At 46.7% G+C, this 23527-nt stretch overlaps 1 long non-coding RNA gene across 5 annotated transcripts in view; it reads right to left on the bottom strand.

Annotated features, from left to right (window-relative positions):
- Nucleotides 1–18745: 18745 nt before the first annotated feature.
- The window catches only part of LOC116588165, a 67837-nt gene continuing 63055 nt past the window's right edge, over nt 18746–23527 (bottom strand). For 3 of the 5 annotated variants that reach the window (XR_004284819.1, XR_004284818.1, XR_004284821.1), the window contains 2 exons: nt 19856–20064; nt 19364–19565 (listed from right to left, as the gene is read on the bottom strand). This is a non-coding gene — a long non-coding RNA (uncharacterized LOC116588165). Of the gene's footprint in view, nt 19340–19363; nt 19566–19855; nt 20065–23527 lie in introns of those variants that run through there. The other 2 variants (XR_004284820.1, XR_004284822.1) reach the window with 2 other exon arrangements.

Below are 23527 nucleotides of genomic sequence, written 5' to 3'. Positions count from 1 at the left end.
TGAAGGACCAGAAAATGGAGACGTGAAGACACCAAAAATAAATAAATAAATAAAAAGAGCTCCTTTGCCATTTTGCCTAAATCTTTGGAATGTTGGTAGGCAAAATAGTCAAGTCTGAGCGACTGAATTCATTCTCACCGTTTGTATGGGCTCACGGCAGTGATCTGAAAACAGCTAGTCAGTCAATCATCGCTGACACTCTTTCCCGTCTACAGGTTTCTGGTTGTTTCTACATACTCAGTCTTGACTTTCTCAGAACGTTTATCCTGCACCTCCATGACCGCGATAACCGGTGCCTGGCCTTGTTCCCTTCCCTATTCAGCTTTTTAGGGCTGGATCTGGGAGGCACCAGGCAGAAAGAAGACAGAGCCAGAGAGGCCTGTCAGGTTATGAACTGAACCTGTGCGGAATCCCCCCGGGAAACTTGCAAGGGTGGTCATGGCAACAGCGGGCCACTTGTCAGCCCCTTGCTGCTGTCACCTCTGTGATATCCCGCCAGCACTGCTTCAGCTCCGCCCCTGGACCCCAGTTTCAGACACTGTCTGGGTTGGGTGGGAGGATCCAGGGCCTGGAGAAGTGAAGGCCTGTCTTGACACCAGGAGCTTCATTAAGTGGGGCAAGATACACAAAGATAACAATGGCTTTGAAATTGGCATGTAACTGGGAAACTTACTTATAAACCAGATGCCCCTCCGCCTTGGGGCGCCTGGGTGGCTCAGTGGGTTGAGCCTTCGGCTGGGGTCATGGTCTCCGGGTCCTGGGATGGAGCCCTGCATCTGGCGCTCTGCTCCACGAGGATCCTGTTTCCCCCTCTCTCTCTGCCTGCCTCTCTCCCTATTTGTGATGTCTGTCTGTCAAATAAATAAATAAAATAAAATTTTTTTTAAAAAGCTTTATAAACCAGATGCCCCCAAGAACATGGATTCCATGGCCCCCTTACACTTTAAAGGATCTAAAGACAATAATACCAATTAATCAAGAACATGGTATCCATATCCCTGCCAAAACTTGTGTATCTTTTGTCTATCATAAGGAAACAGGCAAATCCAAATTGAAGGGTATTCCACAGTACAGCTGGCTTGGTTGGAATTTTCAAAAGTGTCATTTTTATGAAGGGCAATAATAATAATAAAAATAAGAAGTCTGGGTAACTGTTCTAGATTAAAGAAGGGAGATGTGACAACAAAATGCTATGTGTGACCATTGACTGGATCCTGGCTCAAGAAAAAGAAAAGATACAAAGGACGTTATTAAGAGGACCAGGGAGATTGGAACTTGAGCTGTATATTACATAATAGCATGTCATCAATGCTAACCTTTCTGAGTTAACACTGTACTGATTGTACCGTTCTTACATAGGAGTGTATGGAGCACAGATCTCTTAGGAGATACACACGGAAGACACAGGCGTTTAGTCTTAGGAGGTCTGTACCTCTCAACCTCTCCAGTCTGTTTCCTGTACCTGCAAAGTGGGGACTATGATGCCCGCTGTGCAGGGCAGAGGTGAGGATGAAATGTGAGGATAGTGTGTCCAAGTCCAAGGTGTGCGGCCCTCTCCCTGGGACCTGTGCTGTCCATAAATGGAAGACAGGCAATGAGAGCTTCTCTTTCACTCTCTTATTTCCTGGAATTCCTAGGGTCCCATGCTCTACTTTTCTAAGTGGAAGCTGGCCTTTGATAGTATGTGAAGCTGGACTCTGGACTTGGCCTGGAGGGCCCTAAATCCCCACCCACACCAGTTTGACAAGGGGATGTTGGTTTAGGCTCTAAGGAAGACCTCTTTCTCCCCGCCTCCCTGAAATAAGTTTTTGTTTTGCTTCACATCCTCCTGTTTCTACATCTATAATCTTAAACACAGTGTGCTCCCTTCGGCAGCACATATACTATATAATCTTAAACACTGGACTTTTGTCCAACTGTAAGTCATTTAGCTCTGGGGAAATTCGTAAGGGCTCTGAGCCTGCAGCTTCAATTAAGGAAAACTGGAATTGTTTGTGGGCTTTGCTGATTTTGCTGATTGATATTACAAAAGACAGCCAGACCCTTCCACACCATGGCTTTCTTAGAGACAAGGGCAAGCCAGCAAACTTTGACTGAGCATCTGTTGGATGACTAGGGCTGTACCAGTACTATTGGGTACAAGGAAATGGGTGGCAAATTGCCCTCAAAGAGATTATAGGAGCAGCTCTAATTTACAGAAACAATAAAACATGAAGGCATCTCTCATGGGGAGACCAAATACTTTAATATCCTGCCCTGTATAGAATCATTTCCTAAAATGATTGGTGCTGCTTGATGGGAAAAAAGCCAAAGCCACCTTGAGTCGTGGGGAATGCCGTCATAGTCATTCTTTACCAATCTTGTGCCATGGACACTTTAGCAGTCTGGTTAAGCCTGTGGACCCCTCACCGAATAGGGTTTTATTTTGTTTTGTTAGAATAATACTTTAAGTTTTTTAGAATAGTACTTTAAAGGCAGAATAGTACTTTAAAGGCAGAATAGTACTTTAAAGGCAGAATTTTTAGCAGTCTGGTTAAGCCTGTGGACCCCTCACCGAATAGGGTTTTATTTTGTTTTGTTAGAATAATACTTTAAGTTTTTTAGAATAGTACTTTAAAGGCAGAATATAATCATAAATATATATATAATTATGTATTGTATATCAATTTGGTTGAAATAAAACTATCAAAATAGTTTTTAAAATGGGAGCACGTGGGTGGCTCAGTTGGCTAAGCGTCTGCCTTCAGCTTAGGTCACGATCCTGGGGTCCTGGGACTGAGCACCACATCAGGAGACTCCCTGCTTGGATGAAACCTGCTTCTCCCTCTCCCTCTACCCCTCCCCCATGCTTATGAGCTCACACTCTCTCTAAAGTAAATAAATAAAATCTATTAAAAATAGTTTTAAAAAACAAATTTGTAACACAATTAATATGTGCTTCTTAGTTAATGAATTCAGGCTCTAGCAATAGGTCTAATAACTATCAAAATTTTGAAGTGGTGGTGAGCATCAATGATATATGAGAAAATGTTTTCATTTTTTGAAGTCCAAAGAAAATATAAATTTTAGGCTGAAAAAATGTTCTAATATATCTTTATACTAATGCGGTAGCCAAAGACAATTTTTATGGACCAAGGTACCCACAAAAGCAAAGGTGCTTCAGGCCCAAGAAAACCATTATGGCGCCCAGTTTAAGACATCTCCAACAACCAAAATGTAGTATGAATATATCCATGATTTCTATTAGGACCAAGCTGCAGGTTCTATGAATATTGTTGAGGCTTGTTGCCTACATTCCTAATTGAAAGAAATACTAAAGTGCACAATTTTCATGGGCCCTTGAATTCTATCCACGGGCCCCCTGGGAATGTGTCCCTCAGGTTAAGAATGCCTCAGTCACTTAGGAAGCTGTTGGCTGTCATTGCCCAAAAACTCTAACTCATGGAGGCTTAAACAGTAAGGAAATGCATCATCTCACCCAGTAGTAAGTACAGAGATAGAGCAGGGGGTTAGAATCTCAATACAGGAGATTTCCATCTTTCCACTCAACCATTCTCAGTGTAATTGGTAGTTTCCCACCTGAGTGCAAGATGGTGTCCAGTTGAAGCATCCAAACATGGCAATGCCCATAGTGAAAGAAAGGGGACAGCTTCTTCAGATGAGGAAAACTTCAGATGTGTCTGGGCAGACCTCTTCCCCTACAACTCATAGTCCACCCCAACTAGTCATGGTCGAGGGGAAGAGACCACAGTGATTGATTTAGCTGGTTAGAACTTACCTTGAGCTGGGGGCAGGTCACCATCCTCTGAGTGGGGGACAGCTGGACACCTAAACAGGTCTGAGGTCTTCTTTGCCAGGGAGAAGGGAAACATGAATTTGGGGGAGCCACCAGTATGATCAGCTGTGGGAGGGCTGGGTGCAAATCTGAATCTTGATGTATTTGGGCAGGTAGAGAAAGAGGGAGGTGTTTAGGGAAAGCTGTATAAATAAGAATGCAAAATAAAATGCAAAAATAGAAATAAGTGTGGGGTCTGGTGTCCAGGGGGATCAGTAAGTTTACAGGCTGGGGTAGAATATATGATAGAAGTCTACAGGAGTGGGAGACAAAAATGGAAGAGACTGATCCATATGGAGATTCTTAAAGATCAAAGAGAGTTCTAACCAAATCCAAAGGCTGTAGACAGTTAGTGTGTGTTCCTCAGCAATGAAATGGTGAGTAGAGAGAAGTATGTTAAGAAAGACCCATCTGAGCTGAGCCAGCAATTTCAATGTTTTTGAAAGTTCAAATTCTATTTTAATTTTATTCTTTTTTACAAACCTGAGACATGGAACCTGGAGATGAACTCATTTCTCTTTGAACATGGTATTGCCAAGTGAAGCCTTCCTACCAGAGAACGCAACCTGTGATACCGAAGAAACCAGTTCACACATTCTAGATTATTCCTGTGGAATGTGGAGGCCACTTGAAATTTGCTAAATCAATGCCAGAGTTTTTTCCCTTTCAGGGAATTTGAGTTTTCTATTGCCTAGAAAAATTGTCTTCTCCTAAGTATACCACCATCACTGCAGGACGAGCTGGAAAGGAGTCTCATTCTGTTCTCTCTCACTTGTCTGCTTCCCCTCCATTTGTCCCCAGCAGAAGCCTTTGCCCTCTGAGCAGCCCAGAGAGAGTTGAGACCCAAGTTGGAGCAGCACTGGGTGTACCTCCTGCAGGAAGGCTTCCGCCTCAGACTCGGTTCTGTGGTCCAACTGGGACTTAGTCCATGGTGGAATTCAGCACATCCAGAAACCCTCCAGGGGTGGGGACGGCCAGGGCAGAAAACAAGTTTGAAGGTAGTTCTTCTCAAGCAATTTACTCTACAGAGTAGATTAATTTCATACTGGAAAAATCCATATGCTTAATAATGACCTAGACTGGGAGAAAAGTACCAGTTAAATCGATTGCCACATAAAATAGAATTGAAGAACAGACCACAGGGAAAAGAAATCTGTGAGTTTTTCAGCTATTCTAAACCAGTGTTTGCTTGAAATGATCTCCAGTCTGTATCTTCTGCCCCAGCCTGGCTTGGTGACCTGTGTTTCAACCCTGATCTTCAGTGGCTCCTACTTGCCTTCCTTAAGCCTGCGGTGTGGGGGTCCAAGCTCTTTGTAAGCTAGCCTCCCCAAAATTCCCTACTCCCACCCCATACACCAGCTACACAGGGCAGATCCTTGCAGTTCCCCCAATCTCCAGCCAGTTCACGGTCCATCTCCTTTGACATTGCTGGTCACCACGCACAGTGAGGGGCTTGTCTATGCCTTGCCATAGTCCTCGCAGACTGTGTCTGACATTGTATTGATCCATTTTCTCATCTTTCCCACACCAGATTGAGCGGATCTGGGATCTTCAGATCCCCTGTACTGCTGGCTCAGGTCCCTATTATCTCTTCCAGGGACGTGGGCGGGCAGCTTCCTAGAAGGTCTTGCTGCTTCAAAACCCCTCCCCTCCCCCACCCCCCTCTTCCGCGCCTCTAGAGTCTTGTCTCTAAAACACGTAATTTCCCCTTTCTTCTCCTTAAAAAATCTTCCATCACTCCTCGCTGCCTAAACTCTGTGGCCCACAATCATTCAAGGCCCTTGCCAATCGGACCCCAGATTTCTCTTCCACAGTCTCCTTCCACCATTTCAAGCTATATGGCCCGTGCCGTCATCAGGGGTCCCCCAGCTGGCTCGCAAATGTTTCTCCTCTGCCTTGGCTCATGGGGTTTCCTCCTCCATACCTGGCAGGCAAATCCTAGGTGAAATGTTACCAGTTAACTCCCTCAATTCCTAAGCCGAGATTGATCCCTTCTCTATGTACGGTAGCAATCCCGTTCTGTTCAACAGCTCTACCACTACAGGCTGAGCGCCTGACTAGAAGCCTCAGCTGCACCAGCAGGTGGCAGCTGGAATTTGTTGCGTTGTCTTTGACCTTGTGCTCTGGGCCAGAGGTGAGCGAAGGGAGCTGAATCTTTAGTGGCTACCTCCCAACGCACTTCTCTCTCTCTCTCTCTCTCTCTCTCACACACACACACACACACACCATTGACTCACAACACACAGTGAGGGTCCTTTAAAAGGGGTGAGCATTCTGTCCCAAGCATCGGCCAACCACTCCCTTCTTCCATGTCTCTTGGCCTCTGTGCTGTACGCCCAACAGTGCCTCCTTCCAACCCTATCACAAACTGCATCAGCCCCAGGGCACGGATCCGCTGTAGGCAGCCTTCACAAATGCTCCTTCCAACAATCTTCGTCTGGTTCCCCCCTATAATGAAGTATCACAGACTGGGTGGCTTGTAAACAGCAGAAATTCATTGCTCCTGGTTCTAGAAGCTGGAAGTCCAAGATCAAGGTGCCCACATGGTCAGATTCTGTTGAGAGCCCTCTTCCGGGAGCTCACCAGGTTGCATTGTATCCTCACGTGGCAGAAAGGGCAAGGGAGTTTCTCAGGCCTCTTTTATAAGGGCACTAATCCCATTCATGAGAGCTCCATCCTTATGACCCCGTCACCTCCCAGAGGCCTCACAGTAGCGATCTCTAGATCTAGCTCCATGAAGGAGAGGCTCGTGTTCCTCTAGCTTCTTTCTTTTCTCTGAGCACCTTGCTTCCCAGAACAGCCCAGTGTTTCCAGCTTCCGCTGCCCTTCCGCGCCCAGGGCCATGTCCTGGGCTCTCAGTGTGCAGGCTGGAACAAGCCCCAGGATGCCCCAGGGGCTTTCATGAAGCCTCTTTTTTAAAGCACTCTCCTTTGTAACAAGACATTTCCAAAAATAGATAAGCTGGGAAGTATTGCAAAATATTGTCTCTCTGTAAGTACAGCGGACTGTTCCTCCCATGCCAGAGGCACGGGGACTTCCTGACTCTCTCTCTGGGCTCACTTGCGTATTTATACCCAGTGGCCCCCAACGGGAGTGATAGATTATCACAGCTGGTTTAGGGTTCTGATCTCCATCACTGAAAGATTACCTTTTTTTTTTTTTTAAGTTTAGGTGGATGTCTTTCTATTAAAAAGAATGCTGAGCTAGTAATACCCAATATTTCTCCCAAGGAGCCCAATAGGTGTGGTAACCAAATTGGTTTAGAAGCTTTCAACTCCCTGCTCTGCACATGTTGCAATGAACTTCCTCATGGGCAGAGACAAATTCACCGACAGGCTGATAAAGCCCAAACTCGGAGGGTCTCACTTGCCAAAGGCCTTTCCAAAACTCTGTACCCAATTTTATATTCATAATTTGTATTCCTTTTCTTAGCTACATTTCCCTGGATTATATGAACTTCAAGTCCCACAAATCCTGGACTGACCCCTGCTTCTACATTTTCCTTTAATGGGCACGTATGAGAATTTCTAAAAACCTACATCATAAGTGGAATTGCTGGGTCATTAGGTATCCATACTTAATTTGATTAGCTAGTGCCCAATAATTCTCCAACCGGGGCTCCTACAGAACGGAAGAGGAATCTCTATGCCCACACCCCTGCCAGCACTTGGCATTATCCAGCTTTCTAACTTTACCAAGCTAATAGCGATAAACCTTACAGCTTAACACACCCTTAGAGTGTGTTGTCTATCATTGCTTTAATTTGCATTTCTCTGATAACTAATAAGCAGTTTCTTTCCCGTCCTTTTAAAGCTTTGGGGTTTCCTCTTTTGTAAGTTATCTGTTTACATACTTGATCCAATTTCTCCTTTGGCTTACTCTCCTTCCTTGTTAAATCACATGAGTTCTTTGTATATTTTAGATGCCTTTCCTTTGTCACTTTTAGACATCGTAAATCTCCCCTCCCCATCTGTCATCTGTCTCTTAAATTCAGCTCAGCTGTGGTGTCACTTGTTAAAAGAAACCCTATATTTTTATGTAATCAGATCTATCATTTTGCTTTGTGGTTGGAACTTTTAAAGACTGGTTTAAGAAATTTTTACCCATCTCTTGGAAATCTCTGTATGTGAGGTTAGACGGGGATCTAATTTTATTTTTCTCCATTCTTTCTCTGCCTATTTATTTCCCCACCACCATCTACTAAACAACCCATCCCCCTCGCATTGATCTGTGGCACCAACTCTGTGTTAGATGAAGTTCCCAGGTAAACATACAGCCACCTGTGAGCTCTCAATTCCACTCCACTGACACATAAGAACAACTTTGTCTCTCACTATCTCTTACGCCGTTTCTCCCTCTTTACTCTTCTGTTTCAAAATTGATTTTGCTATCTGAGGAACTCCTTTTTCCCTATACATTTTAGAATAAGCATATCAAGTTTCAAAAAGAAAAAAGGAAAGAATTACAACTAGAATTTTGATTGGGATTCCACTGAAGTTATATATTAATTTGGAGATATTTGACATTTTTATAATTTAAGCCATGCAGTCCAAGACCTAGTATGTCTGAGGGGAAAGAATTGTGAGGAGAAATTAAAACAGATATGAAAAAAAAATGTCTTTGAGAGGCCTCCTAACTTGAGCCAGGGGAGTTGGGGCAATAAAAACCCCATGGCGGTCAAGGACAGAGTGGGAACAGAGGGAGCTGTGCTTCACAGGAGTGCCTGGCATGGCACCAACAACGACTATTGACCAGCAATGAGGGGCCAAGGGAGTATCTCAACAACGCCTACTCCCTGGCAAGGGGAAGAGAAAGCAGCCAGGTGTGCATAACTGAGCAAGCATTACAAGCTTGCAGAGCCCAGCGAAGCAGAGACTGGCATCAAGAGAATGCAAATCCGTGGGCCTGCTGACTGGAGACCAGGGTGGGATTCGGGACATGAATGGTAGATGCCAGCCCACGACTGTGAGGACAAGATGTGACAGCTTCTGGCTAAGTAGATGCCAGTGGAGCGTGGAGGATAGTTGTGAGCCAGAAACTCCTCTCTACAGTGCCTAGGTGCTGTACCGAGCTCTCGCTTCCCACACAGAAACTAAGATGGCCTCCGGGGAGAAGGGGGAGGGGCGGGGAGAGTCCAGAAGAGGACTATTTAGGGAATCTACATCTTAAAGCAAAAGTTATCTTGAATTAGGGGCTCCTGGGTGGCTCAGTCGGTTAAGGGTTTGCCTTCAGCTCAGGTCATGATCTCAGGGTCCCGGAATTGAGCCACACATGGTGCTCACTGCTCAGCGGGGAGTCTGCTTCTCCCTCTGTGCTCTCTCTGTGTCTCTCAAATAAATAAATAAAATCTTTAGAAAAATTATCTTGAATTTATAAGTTCAGTTCTAGGAAATAAATACTTGCTTTTTTGAATTTTTTAACACCTAAGATTTTGCACTATGGTGGTTCTATAAAGTTCATACCCACTCTACAACTTTTAATCTCTGCAGATTGAATTTCAGCAGTAGAAAAAAAGCTGGGAAGGAGGGGCTGGGAGAATTAAATAAATACGACATAATAACAGTAAGGTGGGTAAAGAAATTGAGGCTCATAGAAAGCAAAGCTTTGCTTCTCATGGAAGTGAATCAAGGGCAGGCAAGTGCGTCACTTCCAGTACTCACTCCAGCTTTGAATATCAACAAGTATCGGGAGGGGATTCCAGAACAATCTCTCTGAGACCGTGGCCCTGCTCACAAGAGCTCTTCAGTCCAGGAGGCTGAACTGCAAAACGGGGAGCTTTTCTGTGAGGCCTCTTATCTCCAGGGTGATGTCACTGCGCCACAGGAAGCCAGCACACTAGGGCTGGTGGGGTTTCCTGCCCCTGTCCGGTGACATCCTCCCTATCCGCCCCCACTCACCCCATCTCAGAATGTGCAGTCCCTTAGGTGGGGAGGGGCTCAGGTATCCTGCAGCTGGGTCTGAGAAACCCTTCTTGTCCTAGCAAGGGGTGGGTGTGGCTCTTAAATAGTCTTCCTCATTTGTGAACAGCAGTGTTCTCTAAGGAAGGGCAGAGGCTGCCACTGGGAAGAGACCCCATGTCTCAGCGCTGGCCCTGACGGAGCTCAGTGCACTTTCTGCTGCATCCTCCAGGATGTCTAGTACCGGTGATAGAAGAGAAGAGCCCTTCCTTCTCTTTTCTCCTCCCCAGCTCGAGGAAATCTAAAGGAGGGGAGCAGGCTGCTTCTCCTCTGGGCAGGGCTTTATCCCGTGAGACCTGTGGGCCTCAGCCACCGGCTCTGCTGTCCCTACTGAGGAAACCCTGTCCCGCCAGCCCCTCGTTGTAGGCCCAGATAAGTACCTCTTCTCAGGCCAGAGAACTGAATCTGCTGGACACCAGCCAGCCTCCTCCACACTCCCTTCAAACAGGCTCTCCGAAATTTTGACTCCTTGGCCCTCATGACTCTGGGGCTTGTCACAGAGCCAGCTCCTGGCCTTTCTTTCCAGGTCTCTCCCTTGACCACTGTTACTCTGATGTTCCATGAGATGGGTGGCATTTCCATAGGAGATTCACGTCTTCCCAGGACTCGCCTTCGGTGGGAGGCACAAATCTTCCCAGCCTGGATCCCACCACATTCATCTGAGGCCTCTGTTCTATACCTGGAACCCCCAGGGCTCAAGTGGGTCAGGAAGCAGGGATGTCCAAGCTGCATCCACGTTTTTATCCTGTATTGGTTCAACCTGCTCAACAAAGATAGCTCTTAACATTTCTAAGCGGCTGAAAATAAATCAAAAGAAGATTAATAGTTTGTGACACCTGAAATGATATAAAAGTCAAATCTCAGTGATCATAAATAAAGTTTTATTGGAAGACACCGGAACTCACTCATTTACATATTGTCCGTGACTGCTTTTGCACTCTAACAGCGGATTTGAGTCTCGGAGATAGAGACCGTAAGACCCACAAAACTTAAACTGTTCACCACCCGGACTTTGACAGTAAACATTTGTTGACCCTGGTCCAGCATGAGTTGACACCCTGTCACCGCCAGCGGCATGTAGTGAAAGCTACTGTCGCCCTCAGAATGGGCTGGAAAGCAGATGAAACAACTTCCACCGTCAGGCTGCCAGCTGCCAGAGAGGGCCGTGGCTGTCCCCTGTGTGTGAGGGGATCAATGCATGGTCCCCCCGTGGTGAATTTTCAAGAGCTCCAAGTTAAACATTTCCCTTCAGAACCAAGCTGATGTTTATAAATGCCTTTGGAAGAAAAAGTTACTGCTTTCTTATAATAGATTAACTTTTCTTCAAAGCAGAAGAAGCTTGAACTGATTAATAACTTCCAAGCAGGAAGATGATCTCAAACCAGTTCTGGTTAATTTTTAGATGAATCGATTAGAACCACGAACTTGGGTCCTTAAAATATTAAGGACTGCCCAAAATAAAAAATGATTAATTCCTGTGTGCGTGTGTGTGTTGATCCATTCAGCAAACTGGACAGGAGTAGAATTTACCTGCCTGAGAGAGATTCTGAATCTGAGGAAGGATTTGCATTTTCAAAAATCAGCGGTGTGTCTAGAATCTCATGGAATAAGAAAGGCTGAAGAGGTGGGATGCTAGGAAATGTGGCCACATCCTTTGTTCAACTTAGAGCGCCAAACTGAAGATACTGCAAGGTAAGACAGTAATTGCCTGAACCTGAGTGTTGATTGGGGCTTTCAAAATCTCTTTTATTCAGTCTCCATTTACTGAGAACCCATTCATGTGTACCATATTTTGTGCTGAGTGCAAAGCTGGGTGCAAAGCTACGAAGATACACCCCACTGTCTTTGTACACATAGAGAATACAGAAAAACTGGACGGTTTTCCTGGCGGTGAGTTGATTCAGACAGGCTAGCTCAGAAGGCGGATTTTTTTTTTGGAGCACTAATGGAGTTGGTCTTCCACAGACCAGCCAGGAGCAGGCATGGGAAGCAGGGAGGCTCACAGCATCGTGGCACTGGGACTGGGGAGCTACTCCAGTTTGGGGAGATTCTAGGGCTCCGTGGCAGGCGTCGAGGGTCACGGCCATTGCCCCAGATCGATTTTCTTTGAGCTGCTGCTTTCTCTTGGCTTGAAACTCTTCTCTCCACCACTTTTGCTTGCCCATAGTTTCAGTATTTGGTACTCTGAGCTCACTGGGATCCCCTTGTGGCCTCGCTTTTCTCGTTTCTAAGCATCTTACCGAGTCATTTTTTTTTTTTTTCTTGACAGTTTTCTATTCAAATTTCCAAGAAAGAAATGGGGACTACCCCAGTTTTTCTGTGTGTGCTCCAGGTTATGGAATGAGTAGCTGACCAACGTTTTGATTGGACGCCTGTGGGTTCGCGGTCCCCCCCGAACCAATCAGCTCTAGGAGCAGGGTCCTATGGGGCAAAGCACAACCCCTTAAACTGCTCTTTTGGGTTTCCCCCCAGTGGGGTTAGTGGGAACAACCCATAATGTGATTAACTTGCTTCCCCTGGAGACACATAAAAAATTAACCCTATGCTCTGATAACATTACGAGCCAAATACACTGGACAAGCTTGGCAGGATACATTGTGGGAAAAGAAAAGAACCTACAACCAGGTAGAATCAGGGCTAAGGGAGCCTCCTGCCAGTAGGGTAGCCAGGAGAATAAAATATCCCCAAGAGTTAGCAGCCTCAAGCTGTGTATTGTGTACATCGAGATTCATGACAGCCAGTGGGACGGGTTGGCATGGCTCTGGGCGGTGGGTCTGCTGAGAGCCAGCAATGCTTTGTACTGGGCTTGGGGTAGATTCTAGTTCTATACGGAGGAGAAACAAGAGCTAGGCTGGATCTCCATGTTGTCCAAAATTCAGAACAGACACCGGAGACAGAGTGCCACTCTATGGAATGTGTGGGCACATGCATGTTTGTAGGGGAGAACATTGCTACAACTCTGGGACCCATTTCAGCCACACTAACACAGAGGGTCAGTGTGGCACAAATAACTTCCAACCTTCCCCTATGACATGGCTTAGGCTCCTGACCATTCCAGAGTGGGTCAGCAGTGTAGCGCATCCACATCCAGAGCTGAGAGGCTGGAGAAGGTGAGAGCCAAAAGGAGTTTGTGAGGAATCAAGGCAGCCATTACGGTGACATTTCAAGAACAGAAAGAAAGCGGGGGAAACTTCCTTGGTCAGTAGAACCAAAAGGTTCTTGGGCCCACTGGTAACTTCCCTTGGGACCCAAAATTACCTACATAGCTAAGGCAGTTTTAAGAGAACCCAGAAGTAAATTATACTCTGTTACAAGCCACAGGTTGAGGTCCACCTGGGGAAGCTGGCCAGTAGACCAAATCCCCCTGAGGGTTAGAAAGAACACAAGAGGAGGAAAGCCCTCTGGGGCTAGACTACTCTTCATTTTTCAGAAGCATGGCCTCATGGGCCTTTTTAATTGCTTTTTAAAAGTCTGAGTGGCTTCTACAGCTCCCATTAGTTCGTCTTGACAGAACCGTTCGGGTGGTTGCCCCAAGTGCTCTACCCATCTTTATCTGGAGCCAAGAGCAGACGTTGGGCTAATGAGCAAAATGAAGGATAGCAATGACTTCTGTTGGCAAAATTAGCAATCTGTTCATTACTATCAAGGAGGTTAGAGCTGGGCTTTTACTGCTGAACCGAACTGTATTCAAAACAGGTGGACTGGCTAAAACATTAGTGGCTCTCTCTACTCTTAGGACCGCTGAATCTAACATTCTAGGCAGCTTTTCCCTGGTCACCTTTCAGAAATCAGAGGCGTGATCCGGAACTTGTCCTGTGTTCAGCCGTGAATTGAGATAACTCTGGATGCCTACTATTAACTAAATCTGATCTTTAGAATACTGTCCTATCACTGTCAAGAGAATTTTTCATGTCAAGGGTGGACAGAGCACCTAAAAGTTCAGAGGGCTAGGACTTTGCTGAGCTTACAGAACCAAGTGCTTCAATATTTGGGGGTCTTCTAATGGATAACTATGTACAAGTGACAGCATTTGGTCTGAGACCCGCTTCCATTATCATTCCATAGTGTGGCTCAGGGCTCTGAGGAGCTAGGGATAATCCAATCCCACTATGTTCTTAGCTGGCAATAGGCAGCCTCAGTGATACAGAAATGAGATATTGCTGAGGCCAGACAGCAATCCTTCATTCATCCATCCATTTGTCAAATATATCTGGTATACCTTCTATTTGCCAGGCATGTCCTCCCCACACATGGTACAGTGTTGCACGAGGCAGACAGGTCCCCTCCCTTGAGACGTTTCCAGGGCAGTGAGGTCAAACGAGTAACAACAGTCAATGGTGAGTATCCCAACAGGGGAAGTTCAAAGGCATATGGGATATGGAGCAGATAGAATATACAAGGCTGGGTGGTTAATGCAGTGTCTTCTTTTATTTTTGGAAAAATCCAAGTGCCAGAATTGACCCCACAGGCAACTGGACCAAGGCCCGAGGCCTGACCCTGTTACAGAGTTTGTAGCTCAAGGACAGCTTTGAGGTCCCATGGTCCTCCTCCTCCTCCCATCAGTTTGGGGCCACATGGACACCTGGCCCCCTCCTATTTTTATCCCAGAGGGCACTAAGGTTCAAATTCATATGATGCAGTTGGCAGATTTCATCCCCAGAGACCGCAGCATGAAAAGGCTCAATGACTTGCCCAAGGACATTGATTGAGTCAACAGTAGAAACGGGAGCGAAACTCAGTCACCTGACGCTGGGGCCAGCTCCCCTTCCCTTGACACGTCACCTAACAGGGAAAATAATCTTCTGAAGTATCGAATAGCACGAGCCTTCTGATGAGTGAGCAAGCCGGGGAGCCGATCGTGAGGAAAGTGGGTGTTGAATTTCCTTTGACACAACCCCTTCGGGAAATACAGCAGCGGATGCAAGAAGAATGTGACTTAGGTTTTAAATGAAAGCAGAAATCTTTTAAAATAGGCTTGGAGAACTGATAAACAACTATGAGGACTGGCTATGCATGTCAGTCCAAGGGAGAGCAGTGAAAAAAGAATCGAATAAGCAAAGGTGTAAGCGTTCTCAAGCAGGCAGGCGAGAGTGCTGGTGACTCCTGGTCTTTACGCAGGCGCAGAGAGGTCCTTTCCATGCTCTTGGTTAGGGGGCTGGGGGTGAGGTAGTTCTTTTTTTTTTTTTTTTTTTTAAGATTTTATTTATTTACTTGACAGACAGAGATCACAAGTCGGCAGAGAGGCAGGTAGAGAGAGAGAGGAGGATGCAGGCTTCCTGCTGAGGAGAGAGCCCAATGCGGGGCTCGATCCCAGAACCCTGGGATCGTGACCTGAGCCGAAGGCAGAGGCTTTAACCCACTGAGCCACCCAGGTGCCCCGGTGAGGTAGTTTTTGTTTTGTTTTGTTTTTTTAAAGATTTTATTTATTTATTTGACAGAGAGAGAGAGGTCACAAGTAGGCAGAGAGGCAGGCAGAGAGAGAGAGGGAGAAGCAGGCTCCTTGCCGAGCAGAGAGCATGATGCGGGGCTCGATCCCAGGACCCTGAGATCATGACCTGAGCCGAAGGCAGAGGCTTAACCCACTGAGCCACCCAGGTGCCCTGGTGAGGTAGTTTTTAAGCACAGATCACTTCAGAGTAGTCCCACTTGAGCCTTTGATAAGCTAATGACATATGACCGATGAAATCAAGGTTGCCTGAATTCTTCTTGGGATGAGAGGAAACAGTATCCGCACCTGGGAGCAGGGGATCTGTGATTCACTTCCATCTGTGGCAAGGACAGGAACCCAGGACAAGCCTGGTCTGCATGCTACAGATCTCCAGCTCACTCACACCAAACCTCTAGAAGAACAGCCAAAGAATGGGCTTTTACCTTTTTTTTTTTTTTTCCAGATTTTATTTTTAAGTAATCGCTTCAGCCAGCATAGGGCTTGAACTCAATCCCGAGATCAAGAGTGGCGGTCTGCCCCTGCAGAGCCAGCCGGGTGCCCTGGGCTCTTGCATTTTAGATTGTGAATTCTATGAAAGGAAGGAAATTGCTTACAGAATTCCATACTAATTTTCTCTCAGTTGGAATTTCTATGAGTTTCTTAAAAGATCATGGCTTCCCTGGGCCTCAAATGGGGCCTCTCTTCCCTGGGCCTCTCCCTCCGAAGAGCTCTACCGCCCACCAGCAGAGCGCTGTGTCTGTTTCCAGCCCCCACAGCTGCGCCTGGGATTAGGTTCGTCCCATCTTTCTTTGACAAAGCAAAGCAAAACAAAACAAACAACAAAATTGAAATGAGTTTTCTTAATATGGCTCAGTTTGAAAAAAAGGAAAGGAGTTTGGAAAAGAAAAGGTTTTCATTGACAGTTTAACCCACTTGTAGATTCTATTTATTGAAACGTGTCTATGGGCTTCATTTTAGCGATGCCACCAAATATAACCTCTCGGCACCATATCCTGGAACGGGTAACATCCAGGCTCCTGAGGGATTTGGGATTAGAAAGCTTAGGTCTGAGCCGTCCTAGTGTGCTCACTTCCCTTCATTTCTCTTTCTCCACCTAAAAGATACTCCAGTGCTGCCTGAGGGGTTGTACTGGGAAAGAGGAGAGAAGAAAACTCGCTGAAAGTTACTTTCCAGTTTTCCCCGGTTTTTCCAAGGTTTATCACATAGGAACAAATCTCTCTATACCTAACTACACAAGAAACAAATCCTATTCTTAAAAGTGTTCTGCTTGACAGGATAAATCCTTTAGTCTTCAGTAGGTCAACTCGATAGAAGAACCTAGAAGCCAGATTACAGAGAGTGGAGAAGAGTGGGCTCAGTGTGGGTCTCCGAGCTCTAGACTCACAACTCTTGACTGCTGATGCCATCTTCCGGGATGCCCACCCGCCAACAAGATGTATCCAAAGTGGAGTACGCTGTCTCCTCCGCCCACAGGGTTCTCTGTCTCAGTGAATGCCACCGTCTTCGTCACAGGCCTCCGATTTGAAACCGAGGAATTCTCCTCAATGCCTTTCTCACTCACTGTCTCTGCTTCCAATGAGTCATTCATTCCCTTCATTTCCGCCTCCCCGATCTCTCCCGTATTTATCTATTTCTCTCCGTTCCCACCACCTGCCACTTTCCTAGCCCTGCTTGCCAGCACCTCTCATCCAGATCGCTGCACCAGCCTCTTATTCAGGTCCTCCTGCCTGGCCCTTAGTATTTCCCACATGCAGGAAGAGCGATCCTTCCACAGGCAAATCCGAGGCCCTTCTTTCCTGTTTAACATCCGTCCATGGTTCCCTATTGCCTTGGAATAAAGGCAAACCAGGCTTATAAGGACTTTCTTTGCTTGAATGGGTTTATCTCTTAAGATTCTTGACTTGCGTGGGGCGCCTGGGTGGCTCAGTGGGTTAAAGCCTCTGCCTTTGGCTCAGGTCATGATCCCAGGGTCCTGGGATCGAGCCCCACATCGGGCCCTCTGCTCAGCGGGGAGCCTGCTTCCCCCTCCCTTTCTCTCTGACTGCCTCTCTGCCTACTTGTGATCTCTGCCTGTCAAATAAATAAATAAAATCTTTAAAAAAAAAAAAAAGATTCTTGACTTGCCACTTGTAACCCCTTCATACTCCATCCCTGAGCTATGGAAACTTTCATGTCCCAGTAAACTTGTCTGGCACACTCTCTCCTCCTGGCCTTGCTGTATAATGTTCCCACAGCTTGAAACACTCATTACTCTGACTCCTGCTCACCTGATTCACTGTTATTAGGCTTTCAGACCTCAGCTTCCAAGTCTCCTCACACCACTTATGTGTTCCAGCAGCACAGTCTATGTGTCCCATGTCAAAGCTCCTGCCTCGGGCGCCTGGGTGGCTCAGTGGGTTAAGCCGCTGCCTTCGGCTCAGGTCATGATCTCAGGGTCCTGGGATCGAGGCCCGCATTGGGCTCTCTGCTTAGCGGGGAACCTGCTTCCCTCTCTCTCTCTCTGCCTGCCTCTCTGCCTACTTGTGATCTCTCTCTGTCAAATAAATAAATAAAATCTAAAAAAAAAAAAAAAAAAAAAGCTCCTGCCTCACTCGCTGGGAGTGCAAATGCCTATTTATTTTTTAAGCTGTATTCTCTACTACAAGTTATGTCCCTTATTTGGCTTTCTAGAAAGGCACAAGTAAAATGACAGCATTGGTTTGGCTGGGGTTTGGGGGTTGGAAAGGAGGAGAGAATTGACAGCAAAACAGTCAAAAAAAACTTTCTGGGGGTAATGGAAAGGTTCCATATCTTGACTGTGATTGTCAAAATGCATCAAACTGTACACATAAAATGGGTGCATTTCTTGTATATGAATTACAAAACCTCAATAAAGCAGGTTTTAAGAAAAATAAATGTATACTCTCTGATTTATCTCATAAATACACCTGACTCATAGTAAGTACCTTCCATGAGTAATTGTTAAATGGATGGATGGATGAATGAGTATTCTTCCCTTCCTCTTCTGTTTTATACAATTGGCATAAATTTTTTTAAAAAATACATGTGTTTATAAAAAGGGTTAAGTTATGACCTGTGTCGACATCCCATAAATGGGATTCAAATTTCCTTCAGTAAAACATGCAAACCTAAGACTGTGCATGTCCTTTAGAAAAAATGGTTTCAGGATGAACTCAGGGAAAGGAGGAAGCATCACAGTGACATGAGACAGCTGTTTTGCCTACCTGAGGTATGGAGCAGGTGAGAAGTAATAGCTTCCAGGGGACTGCTGCTGGCAGTTCTGAGGCCTGCCTGCCCGGAAGCTGCCTTGCTGGAGCCCAGGCTAATCTGGGTTCTGGGTGCACTGTGTTCTAAAGGCACTGATGAGGGGTGCATCTGTCTTCGGCTCAGGTCATGATCCCAGGATCCTGGGATCAAGCCCGTGTCTGGCTCCCTGCTCAGCAGGAGTCTGCTTCTCCATTTCTCTCTTCTGCTCTTCCCTGCTTATGCCCCACCCCTGTCAAATAAATTAATAAAATATATTTTTTTTAAAAAGCACTGATGATACTCACTTCCATTCTTTAGCTTCACGTTCCATCTTCATTCTTAGACACCAGGCAGCTCAAGAGAAATGGGACAGGGGCTCCTGCCCAGACCTGCCATAGAAGTGTCTGCACACTGACACCAAGAGATGGAAACAAGCACCTGCCTTGGCCTGACACAACCTTGACCAGAGGTAGAGATTGTACTTCGTTAACAGTGACCTAGACCCAGGGTTAACCTCAGTTCAGCTGTCCAGTGTTAGGAACCATTTCTGTTCACGGAAGCCCACACTTAAGTGTCTATGGAATGAAAGACTAGTTAGAATTAGCTTACTCCTCCCTTCTCTTTCAGATGAGGACACTGAGGGCAGAAGGGATGAGCGAGTTGGCTACGCTGTGATAAGACAGTGGGGATCAGCTCCCAGCAGCCTCTTGGCTCCTGGAGCGCTCCCTGCAGGCACCGCCACTCCTTACAGCCCAGCAGTGATCAGCCCAGTTTGCTCTGTCGGCTTTGGAGAACACTTGGTGAATCTAAATCGTGAATCTTGGGATTCAGATTTACTCTCAGATTTTATTACTGCATGAATGAAAAGAGCAAAAAGACAAAAAGAAAGTGACTTGTTTTCTGGAGATCACACAGCTCATTTGGCCAAAAGATGCAAGACCCCCCACCTCTCTTCTAATTACTGCCTTCTCGGAAGGTGCCTGCTTCTCCCACCTGTCGAAGGGCACGCAATGTCCGTCAAGGCTGCTCTCCGCGGGGCTCACCCCCACCTCTTCTGCTCTTGCACACCTGGCGGAGACTGTTGAATGAACAAACAGACAGCCTTATTTGTAAGTAGGTGGCTTGGAATCCAGAATACACTTTCCAAAGGAAACAACGTCATGAGAGGGTTTGGGTTTCCTGGGCCCGCCCACGAAGCTGAATTCGTCTATCACATGACTGCAAGACTATATATTTTGAGTAGGAAATAAGGGAGAAAAGAAGTACCATTACCATATTAGTCATAAAACAAACGAGGAAGAAAGAAAGAAATAGAACAAGGAAGGAAGGAAGAAAAGGACAAGAAACGCCCGCTGGGGCAGACCTTACCCACAGGGCCCAGCTCCACTCGGAAGATGAAGGGGGGCCGTCTCTCTCTTAGATGAGTGATTATGCCTCGAAATTAGTGACTTCCTCTGCTAACAGTCGAATCTCTGACAGCTGCTCAGATCAGCCAGGCATACATTACTTTCATCTTTAATAAACAGGCACTCTGAAGTCGGTGGCTGGTCTCCATGGCAACCAGCTCCAGTTTTCCACTGATGCCGGGGCCAGAAAGGAAGAAGAAATAGATCACTTTGGCTGAGGGGCAGAGGAAGGCAGGCTGTGGGACACAATGCACTGCCCTCCATTTCCTAGGGTCCCAGCTCTTCCCCTCCCCACCCCGAGGATGGAGAGGAACTGCGGTGCCATTTTTCTACGCACAGAGGAGGAGGAGTCCTGATCCGTGATATGGAAAAAATCTGGAGGGTGCCCGGGTGGCTCAGTGGGTTGAGCCTCTGCCTTCATTCGGCTGGGGTCATGATCTCAGAGTCCTGGGATCGAGTCCCGCAAGGGGCTCTCTGCTCAGCGGGGAGCCTGCTTCCTTCTCTCTCTCTCTCTGCCTGCCTCTCCGCCTACTTGTGATCTCACTCTCTGTCAAATAAATAAATAAAACCTTAAAAAAAAAATCTGGAAAAGGACTGGGCAGGCCAAAGCCCGAGCTGCCAATGAGCTAAATGCAATTTGACCCAACCTTATCCTTATGTACTGTGTGTGCCTGGCCCTCTGCTACCTGCTGTGGGGTTATTTCCAGGAGGAGATCACAAAGTAAGGAGCGGTGCCAGCGAACATCACGGTGATGGGGGAAGGAGATCAGAGCATACGTCAGAAGAGGCACAGCCCTTGCCTCCCAGAGCCCGGTGCAGCTGCTGCTCACCACACCCTCTGACCTCAAGCTCAGCCATACTTGGGCTCTGGTCGGGGTGACTGGCAGCTGGTCAGGTGGGAATTTGTGGTCTGTTGACAGTTCACCACTGTGGCATCCACTAGGACTCTTAACACCTGAGATCCATAGCATTGCCACCTTCTCTGAGCTCTCCCTGGAGGGTCGACTTGGTCTGCAGGACTGGGCTCTGATCCCCTTGCCCAGACCCCCTGCCTTGCTCACACTTGCCTCTCTTCCCTCAGGCACCTGAATCACAGTTCCGGATGCTCAGGTGGACGCCTGCTCTAAAGCAACTGGCCACCTGGAACCACCCCGACGAGGAGATCCTTAATTTCAGCTCTGGTCCCCTGCCAGAGCTGTTGGCATCTCTGCCCCAGCAGGTGTCTGGACCCTCAGGGTTACTGACTAATGCCTGCAGAAGCTAACCTTTTCACTGGGAGCCCCTAAAGACTGGACCTTGGACCACAAACACCTCACTCACCATCCCAAAGCCTGCCAGCTTCTGGTCCCAAGCTCTTCCCTCTCCCTACAAGCCACATTGCTGCCAAAATATCAGAAAGCCTCATTTCTGAGCCTGAATGGGCATGATAGACGTGGTATTTGAGATGACTCTTGAAGAGTAGCCAGGATTTAGACAGCAGAAGAGAGGGCTTTCTCTGCCAGAACCAACGTCCTTGATGAGAGTCATAGGTAATGGGTTACTCCCTTTATTGAAACCTCAATTAGGTGATGCCAACTTCCTGCCCCCATCAACAGGGAAGGGTTAAGGTAGTTGGAGGAATCAAGTCCTGACTGGGGCCCTGGGGCACTGAGAGGTACTCGCTCACTGAGATTCTCCCAGAGCTGGCTTGTGAAAATACAATCAGTACCTTCCTAGGGTTCTTAAAGGGCAACTAGACAGCTCTAGCCAGGAAGAGGATTACAGCAGCTCCCCCCTCACCCATGGGGCATACATTCCTGGGCCCCCCGTGGATGCCCAAACCTGCAGATAGAACCAAACCCCATCTATGCTGTTTTCTTTATACATACCCACCCCTGATAAAGTTTAATTTCTAAATTAGGCCCAGTAGGAAATTAACACTCACTGCTAATAAAATAGCACAATTATAACAATATGCTGTAATAAGAGTTAGGTGAATATGGTCTCTCTCTCGTAGAGTATCTTATTGTACTGTAGTCACCCTTCTTGCAATCGATGATGAGATGCCTGCACGATGGGATGAAGGGAGGTGAGAGGTGTAGACACTGGGACGTAGGGTTAGGCTCCTACTGACCTCGGGTCGTGTGCCAGGAGGAGGATCGTCTGCATCCCAACCTTCATTGACCGCGTGGAACCAAACTCCGAAAGCAACCCATGGAGAACAGGGCCCACGGTATAAATAAAATCCACTGAACACAGTCACCCGGTATTCACGAAAACAGCTGAGGCTGAGGAGCAAGCAAGGACAAGGCATGAGAGGCTCCTGGCAGGCAACTTCGAGGAGCTTGGACTTTTAAAAAGAGATGATGTTGAGCTATTAAGTAGTTTTAAGCTGAGGAATAATGCGATGAGATGATGTTTTAGGACAACCCCTGGGCTGCTGCAGGCGCAGTGGAGGGGGTGGAAAACTTGGGAAGGGCAAGGGCGGAGCCAGGAGGCCCCTTGCCAGTGCCCCGCTGTTCCGGGAGAGGAGAGGGGACGCGCAGGCTGCAGAGGCCAAGCGGAGAGGGGCCTCCTTCACCTGCACTGCCTCTGTTTTCATTTTACTTTCTGCTGGGCTCCCCTTGTCTCCCCGTGCCCCTGCTGTGTCTGCTGTCTGACCCCAGGGGCACAGCCCACACTCACTCGCCCCTGGGCTTTTCCATGCTCATCCTCGCTTCTGCATCCTCTATCCTGGCCTTTCTAGTTCCTGCTTTCTGTTCTCTTCTCAGTGTGGAGGAAAAGCTGCCCACAAAATCTCCCCACCCTCAGCTTTGGAGGAAATGACCAGCCCCAGGAGACAAACTCCTCTTATCTGCTGGAAACCAGTAGGCTGATTTTTCCAGCCAAAGATCAGAACACCATAGGCTATTGGCCCCACCGGTGGATCACCAGAAATGTCTATTAGGAGTTTGTTGCTTGTTTCTACCCATTCAGTGTGGAATACTCTGGGAGATTCTCTTGACCCTCCTTTGACCTGAAATACCTCCTCTACGGATGCCTGAAAGCCCACCATTAAGCCAGTCATTCCTTTGTGTTAATTATTACTTTCTCCCAATGGTTTTCCTTTGAACATAAAAATACTCCTGGAAGGGGAAATACATTAGCTTCCTATTGCCTTGATATAAACAAAGAACGGAGGGGAAAAATACAAAAGTTTTTCAAACTGTTCTCAACATCATATATGGGATTGGGATTTAAATCTAATTTGAGCGCAGAATTCACAAAATATATTTAAATTATAGAACTGTGGATATTTAAATTATAGGATATAATCACATGCTTATTTTATCTTTTCATCTTTTTTATTGAAGTGTAACGTACACACAATGGAGTATACAAATCTTAACTGTATAGTTTAATGAATTTTTATAGATGTATATATCCATGTTTCTGCCTCAGAGATTAAATAAATCCCAGTACTTCAGAAGGCTCCCTGTGCCTCTTACTAGTCAATATTCCCCCAAAGGTAACCACTGCTCTTACTACAAGAAATTGCTTCTTCCTGTTTCAAGCTTCATATAAATGGAGTCATGTGGATTCTGGCTTCTTTGGCTCAATCTAATTTTTTTGAGATTCATACCTATTGTCACCCGTATGAGTCATTCTTTTCTAC

This window comes from Mustela erminea, chromosome 4 (genome assembly GCF_009829155.1).
Source record: "Mustela erminea isolate mMusErm1 chromosome 4, mMusErm1.Pri, whole genome shotgun sequence".
NCBI classification, from domain to species: Eukaryota; Metazoa; Chordata; class Mammalia; order Carnivora; family Mustelidae; genus Mustela; species Mustela erminea.
Note: the sequence above shows the minus strand (reverse complement) of the source record. Positions and strands in the feature narration are given on the sequence as shown.